Source organism: Thermobia domestica, chromosome 13 (genome assembly GCF_964235325.1).
Source record: "Thermobia domestica chromosome 13, izTheDome1.hap1.1, whole genome shotgun sequence".
NCBI lineage: Eukaryota > Metazoa > Arthropoda > Insecta > Zygentoma > Lepismatidae > Thermobia > Thermobia domestica.
The window spans coordinates 71,129,096-71,138,260 of NC_137466.1; positions in this window are offsets into that span (position 1 = coordinate 71,129,096).

A 9,165-nucleotide genomic window follows, 5' to 3' on the forward strand; every position below is an offset into this window, starting at 1 on the left:
AAAAGTTTTGCGAAAGAAAAATAATAAGGCCTATGTGAAATGGTTAGGTCTGCCAAAAAGTGAAAATTCTTCGATTGATTTAAAACATACTATATTGTAAAAAAAAGAGAAGTCAAGAATTTATAGGTGAAAAATTACATCATTATCAAACGATATCTAATCTTGATGATGAAATGAAAGAAAGGTAGGTAGTAGCAATATATCTGTAATAGAGATGGAATGGAAAATTCCTTTTACATGTATGGTAGCAGGTCCTACAGGTTGTGGAAAATCATATTTTGTTAAAACATTTCTTGACCATTATAGTAAGTTATTTAAAAATATTGTATGGAGTTATGGTGAATGGCAACCGTTGTATGATACTCTTTCAAACTGTACGTTTAAAGAAGGTTTACCTCAAAATAATGAATTTCAAGCACATGAGGGTCCACATCTTGTCATTATAGATGATTTAATGCGTGAGTGTGACCATCGGATTGTAGATATATTTACTAAGGGTAGCCATCATAGAAATATAAGTGTAATATTTATCACAGAATATTTTTCATCAAAAAAGGAATGCGGGATATTTCGTTAAATTGTCATTATATTGTTTGTTTTAAAAATCCTAGAGACCAAGCTCAAATTAATTATCTCGCACGACAATTGTATCCAGGTAATACAAAATTTATTCAAGAAGTATATCAAGATGCAACTCGAATTGCACATGGTTATTTACTCTTTGATTTAAAACAAAATACTCCTGATGAGCAGCGAGTTCGAACAAATATCTTTCCAACAGATTCTTTTAATTATGTTTATGTACCTGTAAAAAAATAATAATTGTAATATGGTTTATATTCAAACAACTATTTGTGCTTTAATAGCCGTAAAAAAATGATTAGTAAGGAAAATGCACATATGTTAAAACTTTTAGCAAAGTCAAAACCGAAAGCACGTAAGGCAATTTTACAAAATGCAGATCCTGATTTAATTCGCTCTATTTGTGAATGTTCCTATAACGTATTACAGGGAAATGTTCCATTAAATAAAACAGAGATAAATAAGCTAAAAAAATATAAAAAGGAACTGAGATATTTGGTGAAAAAAGGTCTGTCATTAAAACAAAAGAAAAAACGAATAATTATACAAAAAGGTGGTTTTCTTACTGCTTTGCTTGCACCTATTATTGGAGGTATACTATCTAGTTTAATTAAATAATTATGCAAAACGCACAAAAACTTATTTTAATCTCACCAGAAAAATTACATCATTATCAAACGATATCTAATCTTGATGATGAAATGAAAGAAATTTTAAATAATAAAAGTTTAAATGTAGAAGAAAAATGGACAAAATATAGAGAAGTCTTACAAAAATATTTAAATATAATTCAAAAACCGGCAGCAGTTACAACAACAGCAACAACTACTACGGAGGAAGAAGAACAAGAGGACGAGGAGGAGGATGAGGAGGATGATGAAATAATATCTACTCTCCCTGAAATTTGTAAACGTAAAGCGAGACATTTATTACGTAAATTGAAACAAAATCCAAATATTCAATGGGACGATAATGGAAATGTGAATATTAATAATAAATTAATTCCAGGTGCAAATATAGTGGATTTGATATCCAATTTTGTTAGATGTCGTAAGAAAAATATTTCAGTTGCCGGCTGGAAACCTTTTGCTACATTATTAGCAAAAGCCAATATACCTTTAGAGTACATTGGTAATCCTCAACGAATAGATTATATTAGAAAACTAACAGAAGACGAAGAAGACGAAGAGGATGGTCCTCCACCCCGTAAACGCAAATGGTGTACTTATAAGCAATAATAATAATATTCTATTGTAATCTATTGTTATTTTTAAGTATATAGAAAGAAAGATGAATGAACCATACCTCAATTATTACATACATCAAGCAGGAGGTAATTATAACGTGTATAGAGGTACAGCATATCAAGAAGGTTATGGCATTGTAGTTTTCTAGGAGGTTTATTTCGTACTATATTTCCTTTATTAAAACAAGGTGCAAAAACTGTTGGTAAAGAATTGATACGTACAGGAATTAATGTAGCAGGAGATGTACTAGATAATAATAGACCTATTGAAGAGTCTTTGCATGATCGATGGCAAGAAGCTAAAACAAATTTAAAAAATAAAGCTCAAAATAAATTAAATCAGGTGTTGGAAGGATCTGGAAGAAGAAAAAGAAAGAAAGTTCATTTTAGTGGTGCTGGTGTGAAACGGATAAAAAGATCCAGATATTTTTGATTGATTAATTATGGAGCAAAGTGATAGTTTTTATCTCACATTTCCTAGCAATAGTTCTATGGAATATTTTCCTCAAAATACTCTTGCTTGTTATACTACTAAATTATATCAACCTATTGTACTGGAGAAGGGAGTGTGGGAAACAGCTGTTGTTGAAGTGCATTATACAAGTTCATTTCAGAATGTTTCCAAATATACAAATAATATTTATTATCGTCTCACGAATACAAAAAACTGGAAAATAACAAATCTTACCAGGCCACTATTATCATGTTGATGATATTCTATCTCAAATTAATCATAAAAGTGATATATTAAATTTACAATTAAAAGTCAAAGCATCAGTGAAACGAATTGAGGTTAATAGAGTAATAAAAGATCAAGAGAAGCATATAGAAGTTCGCCTATCTCCTGAACTAGCCAGAATACTAGGTTTTGATCATATACAGCAGGAAGATATTGCAGTTGTTCATCATGCTCGTTATCCACCTGATTTACAAAAAGCGCTACCTACACTTATGTATATTTACAGTGATATTGTAGAACCACAAATGGTGGGTGACACCGTAGCTCCGTTGTTACGTATTATAAATACAAATATTACAGAGCATGGTATTAATAATGTACATATTTTTGATAATCCTCATTATGTCACTGTGCAACGTAAACAATTTGATCAAATTATTATTGATTTAAGAGATAGTACAGGTAATCCACTTCCTTTCCAATATGGCAGTGTATGTGTAAAATTACATTTTCGTAGACGTAATATGGTATTGTAAATTTTACCATGTGTGAATATTAATAGTAAGAAAAATGCAGTGTGAGTGTATGAAATCAGAATTAGATTTATTTGCTGGTTTACCCACTCAAACCAGTATTATAGGTAATAAAATAGTTCCATATAAACCTGTGGCTTCAATAGCTGATAATGCACCAATAGAATTTGTAGTCCCCGGTCATGGGGATGACTATATTGACTTACCGCACACAATGTTATATGTTAAAGGTAAAATTACTAAATCAGATGGTTCTAATTTAACTTCTGCCGATAAGAAAATCGGCCCTGTAAATGATTTTCTCAATGCAATGTTCAGTGAAGTGCAATTATATTTAAATAATCAAATTATTTCCTACTCTTCACATACATATCCATATCGATCGTATATTGAAAAACTACTAAATTATAATGCTGAAGCTAAAACAACGCATCTTCAAACATCAATGTGGTTTAAAGATACTGCAGGGCATATGGACAGTGTGACTGATGCTAATGTAGGATTTAAACAACGTTTTCTTCTCACTGCTTTAAGTCAGTCATTTGAACTATTGGGTTATATTCATGCTGATATTTTCAATCAGGAGAAATTTTTACTGAATGGTGTACAACTGCGCATTAAACTAATTCCAGCTAAACCTACATTTTGTCTAATGGGTGACGCAGATGCTGATGGAAAAGTTGTAATTACAGATGCAACATTGCTTGTGAAAAAGGTTGATGTATCACCAGCAGTTAAAATAGCACAAAATAAAGTATTACAAAATCCTAAATTTAGAATAAAATATCCTATAACAAAAGTGCAGGTGAAGACAGAAACTCTGCCACAAGGAATTATGGATAGTACACTTCCAGATCTGTTTTCAGGCATAGTGCCTAAACGAATTATTATTGGTTTTGTTACTAATGCTGCTTTCAATGGTACTTATCAAACAAATCCATTCAATTTTCAACATTTTAGTATGTCATTTTTTACATTGTATGTTGATGGAAATCCAATGCCCTTCAAACCTTTACAACCAGATTTTGATAATAAGCTATATGTACAAGCATATTCTACGTTATTTACAGGTTCAGGTATTTATTATTCTAATCAAGGTAATAATATTTCACTCGCTGAATATCCTAATGGTTATACTCTACTGGTGTTTGATTTAACTCCTGATTCAAGCGCAAGTGCTGCATTTCATACTAGTCCACAACGGCAAGGAAGTGTACGTTTAGAGGTTCATTTTAAAGAAGCACTGCCATCTCCTGTAACAACAATTATTTATGGTGAATTCTCTTCAGAATTAGAAATTGATTTCCAGAGAAAAATATATATTAATTAAAGATGTTAAATACAATTGAGCTTTATGAAGCATTACAACAAAATTTGCCTAAAGATCATTTTATTGGTGTATATGCTGCTGATGAGTTACCTTTGTTTATTCATACATTTCCAGCCGCCATAATTATAAACACTGATTCTAGTGATAAGCCTGGTGAACATTGGGTTGCTGTTTATATATCTAATATGTGTGTGGGAAAGTATTTCGATAGCTATGGTATACCTCCCTATATACAACATCATATAAGGTTTTTAAAACGAAACTGTCTGTATTATACATGGAATAATAGACGTATTCAAGGTGATTTATCTCAATTTTGTGGACATTACTGTTTCCTATATTTAGCATGTCGTGCATCTGGTTATTCGATGCAGGATTTTTAAAACAAATTCTCACTCACTACTATTGATGCTAATGATATTATGCTTTATTCATTTATGAGAGTATGATGATGTTATTTTTTTTAAACTCCGCCATTGCCGGTCCCAAGCCCTGGATGAGAAAGGAGGAGGGTTGGGGGTGTTGCTACCCCCGTAAAAGAAAATAATGTTGGGTTGGAAACGAGTACACTTCTATTCTCTGCTATGTTCAAATAAGGGTGGAAAACGAATACACCCCTTCTATGTTTCATATTCTTATCTGTTATCTGTTCTGCTGTGTGTTACGTAGTGTTATGTGTTCGTAGGGGTTGAAAACGAGTACACCCCCTAAAAAGTGGTCATAAAAGGGAATGAATAGACCCCCTTAAAATGGAGGATGTTGTGTGTTACGTAGTCTCAGTGTAATTTCTGAAATAAACCATGTTCTTTTATTAGCTGTGCTATGTAATTTCTGCTATGTTAAAATAAGGGTTGGAAAACGAATACACCCCTTCTATGTTTCATATTCTTATCTGTTATCTGTTCTGCTGTGTGTTACGTAGTGTTATGTGTTCGTAGGGGTTGAAAACGAGTACACCCCCTTAAAATGGAGGATGTTGTGTGTTACGTAGTCTCAGTGTAATTTCTGAAATAAACCATGTTCTTTTATTAGCTGTGCTATGTAATTTCTGCTATGTTAAAATAGGGGTTGAAAAAGGGAACGAGTTCACCCCTTAAAATGTGCTCATAAAAGAGAACGAGTTCACCCCTGAAAGAGTGTTCATAAATGGGAACGAATCTGTTCTGTTGTATGTTCATATTCTGCTATGTTCAAATAGGGGTTGGAAAATATGCTCGTAAAAGGGAACGAGTTCACCCCTTAAAAGTGGTCATAAAAGAGAACGAATACACACCCTTAAAAGTGCTCATAAAAGGGAATAAATTCACCCCTAAAATGGAGGTCGTAAAAGACCGTGGGCTCACGGTGCACGGTGGTCATTTTCTCAGGGGCTTGTGAGTTGGCCTCTTATGAGCTAGGTTGGCTAATGTTGAGCCAGATCGATCACTTTTTTCCTACTCCCTATCCCTCCTCTTCTCTCTATATCTCAAAACCATTCCACCAGACGACCCAGATAACTTTGTCACTTCAGCTTATTTTTCAGATCACCTTCCAATTCATATATCACCTACATACGCTGCACTGTAACCTATTGTGCTAATAGGGCTCCACTTGTCTATGTCACTGTCCAGAGCAGCGCCTGGACAAGAAGATAATCTGCATTCGTCTAACTAACATTTCCTTGTGTTGTCCTGTGATATGCACTTCACTGTCATATTTTCTCCTGTCCTCATGATTATGAACAAAGTTCATAATGTCCGTTGCAATTGAATAAAATGTAATAAGTCATAAACTGTCATTATGATCTAAAAATAAAGTAAATAATTTTGCCACTTAACCTTACTTCCCATAGACCACCTCCAATATTCTTCCTTGCACAGTCTCTCTACCTCTCACCCCGGATAGAGGGCGTAACCCTCGCAAGGGAGCTAGCCTTCGGCTGGCAATTAAAAGAATAAAATAAATAAATAAATAAAAAAGTTTTTAATTGTTATTGTAGCATTTTAATAGATAGATTATCGTTGTGTCAATAAGTAAATAATTAAAAAGAGATAGTAGAAATAATCTTGCATTAATTGATTGAATAATTCTTACTTCACATTTTTATCTAACACTGATGTTATGAAAGATGAGGATTAGTATTTATGTGGATTCTAAATCAGCCGTAAATTGAGTCCGGGCTTTCTTTCACCACATTAACTAGATACAAGAATGCTGGATTACACATCCTGAGAAAGTAATACTCTTTATGGAACTTATGATCTGATTATTCTTTTAGGATGACTTTTAAGAATGAAATAAAATACAATAAACTCTGTTACATAGTATAAAGCAGCCATGTGCAACAGGCGGCCCTCGGTCCAATCCCGGCTCATTCAACCTTTTCATCCGGCCCACCGGCTCCTTTATTGAAAATATACTTCTTACCTATCTTAAACTGAATTGAAAATGTTTTCTGAATAACTGATGTCCACCTGGAAAAATATCATCAGCGTTTGTACATCCAGTATACTATGGAACATTAAGAGACTAGTTCAGAAAATGAAGAATCAAATTCAGCACTAAAATGATAAATAAATAATTAGAATAATAATTTTCGGTTTTTCTTTTGTAAATAAATATGTTGGTTACCGTTATAACAGTTTTCGTGTTCCTGTGATGTTTGTGTACGTAAATGAGTTTCTCCTTTAAATATGGCCAATCGATTGTTATGAAAATGTTATACATTGTCTCATACGGCCAGGACCGGATTAAATGGAGGGACTTAGGGGGGCTGTAGCCCCGGGCCTCCAAGTGGACAGGGACCTCCACTCTAATCAAAATATCACCTGGCTATCTAAAAAGAATCATGGAAATACAATCATCCTCATAAAATAAAATATGACCAAAAATATCAAATATATTCCTTTAACTATCCTACTGTACTTTCACAAAAATGTATTAGGTGAAGTCAGCAGCGGCCACATACCTTTTCTAGCCCCGAGCCTCCACATGGGTTAATCCAGCCCTGCATACGGCCTTCGATGCCAATAACTGCTCTCTGAATGGTCCACCCTCTGTTCCAACTTGCACATACCTGGTATAAAGGGTCACTTACTTGAAGTTTCAACTTCGCTCGGCAGATATAACAGCTGTAGGATATTTGCTGACATCTAATGACGTGATATGTAACTTATACTACATTTGTTTCAATAGTAGAAAATGTGATATGGATAGCTACCGTTGAAGTCACCGTTGCCAATTAAGATGTTAATGAATTGATTTCATTAAGAATTAGCCATGATATACAATGTAACTATCTATTGTAAGAAACAGTCTTCAAAAATCCGTTTTCGTTCAAAAATTACTTGTGGCGTAACGGACGAACATACTATTTTGAAAGTGCCACTGCGTGATTCTAATAAACTAGAAAAGAGCATTTGTTAATTAGAATAGAAAAACTCTTATTTTTTTAAAAAAAATGAAATGAATAAGTTTTATGTCCCACGATTATACCAGCTAGGCCAAAGGAGACGGTCATGATGGAAATGAATGAAGTGGTGGAATGAAGAAAGTGGGAATAAACAGGATAACCCCGAGGAAACTTACGCACGCAGTGTTCGTCTAGCATAAAGCTAACTTTTCGCGAAGTGGGATCGAAGCAAGAACCCCATGCACCAAAGGTGAACCCCTACCACTGTGAGCAGCCGGGGAAGGAAATTGAATCCTTTCTTGTACCTATAACAAGGAAGGATAATATGCTTAACGTAATACTAGCATCAATTACCTGCTTAGCCGAGTTGAAATAAGAAAAAATAGTAATACGTTCCGATAGTCAAGTCAGTTTTTACTATTTCACTACTGAAGCGCTTTCTGATATCGATCATTTTTGATCACTTTTATATATGTTCCCCTCTCCTCCCCCGAGTTGTTGGGCTAAATTTGGATTTAAACGGAATCTGAAGTGTCACTGTTCATCTCAACGACCCCAAAAATTATAGATTTGACACTGATATTGCTCGTTTCGATCATTTTTATATATATCCCCCTCCTCCTAGTTGCGGGGCTGAATTTGGATTTAAACGGTTCGTCTTAGGGATCCCGAAAACTATGGATTCGATACTAATATCGGTCATTTTCGATCAACTCTCTCTCTTCCTGAGTTGAGTGGCTGAATTTGGATTTAAGAGGCATCGGAAGTCTGACTGTTCATCTCAGCGATCCGGAAAACTATGGATTCGACACTGATATTGGTCATTTTCGATCATTTTTATATACCTCCTCCTCTCCTCCCCCAAGTTATGTGGCTGAATTTGGATTTAAACGTCATCAGAAGTGACACTGTTTTCCTTAGTGACCCCGAAAATTATGAATTTGAAACTGATATTGGTCATTTTCGATCATTTTTATATATCTAACCCTCCCTCTAGTTGCGGGACTGAACTTCGGAAGTGTCACTGTTCATCTCAGCGACCCCGAAAATTATGGATTTGGCACTGATACTGGTCATTTCGATCATTTTGATGTATCTCCCCTTCTTCTCCTCCGAGTTGCGTGGCTCAATTTGGATTTAAATGGCACCAGACGTGTCACTGTTCAACTAAACGACCCTGAAAACTATGGATTCGAGACCAATATTGGTTATTTTCGATCATTTTTATGTATCCCCTCCCTTAAGTTATGGAGTTGAATTTGGATTGTTGGATTTTTTTTTCTTTACAAAGACATGATATTTTAAAGTTTCTGTCTTATTATGATCACGTAGTGGGACTTATGAAGATTGTTTTGTTAGTACGCTCGTTTGTTACTCCACACGACAACTGTTGAACGAAAACGA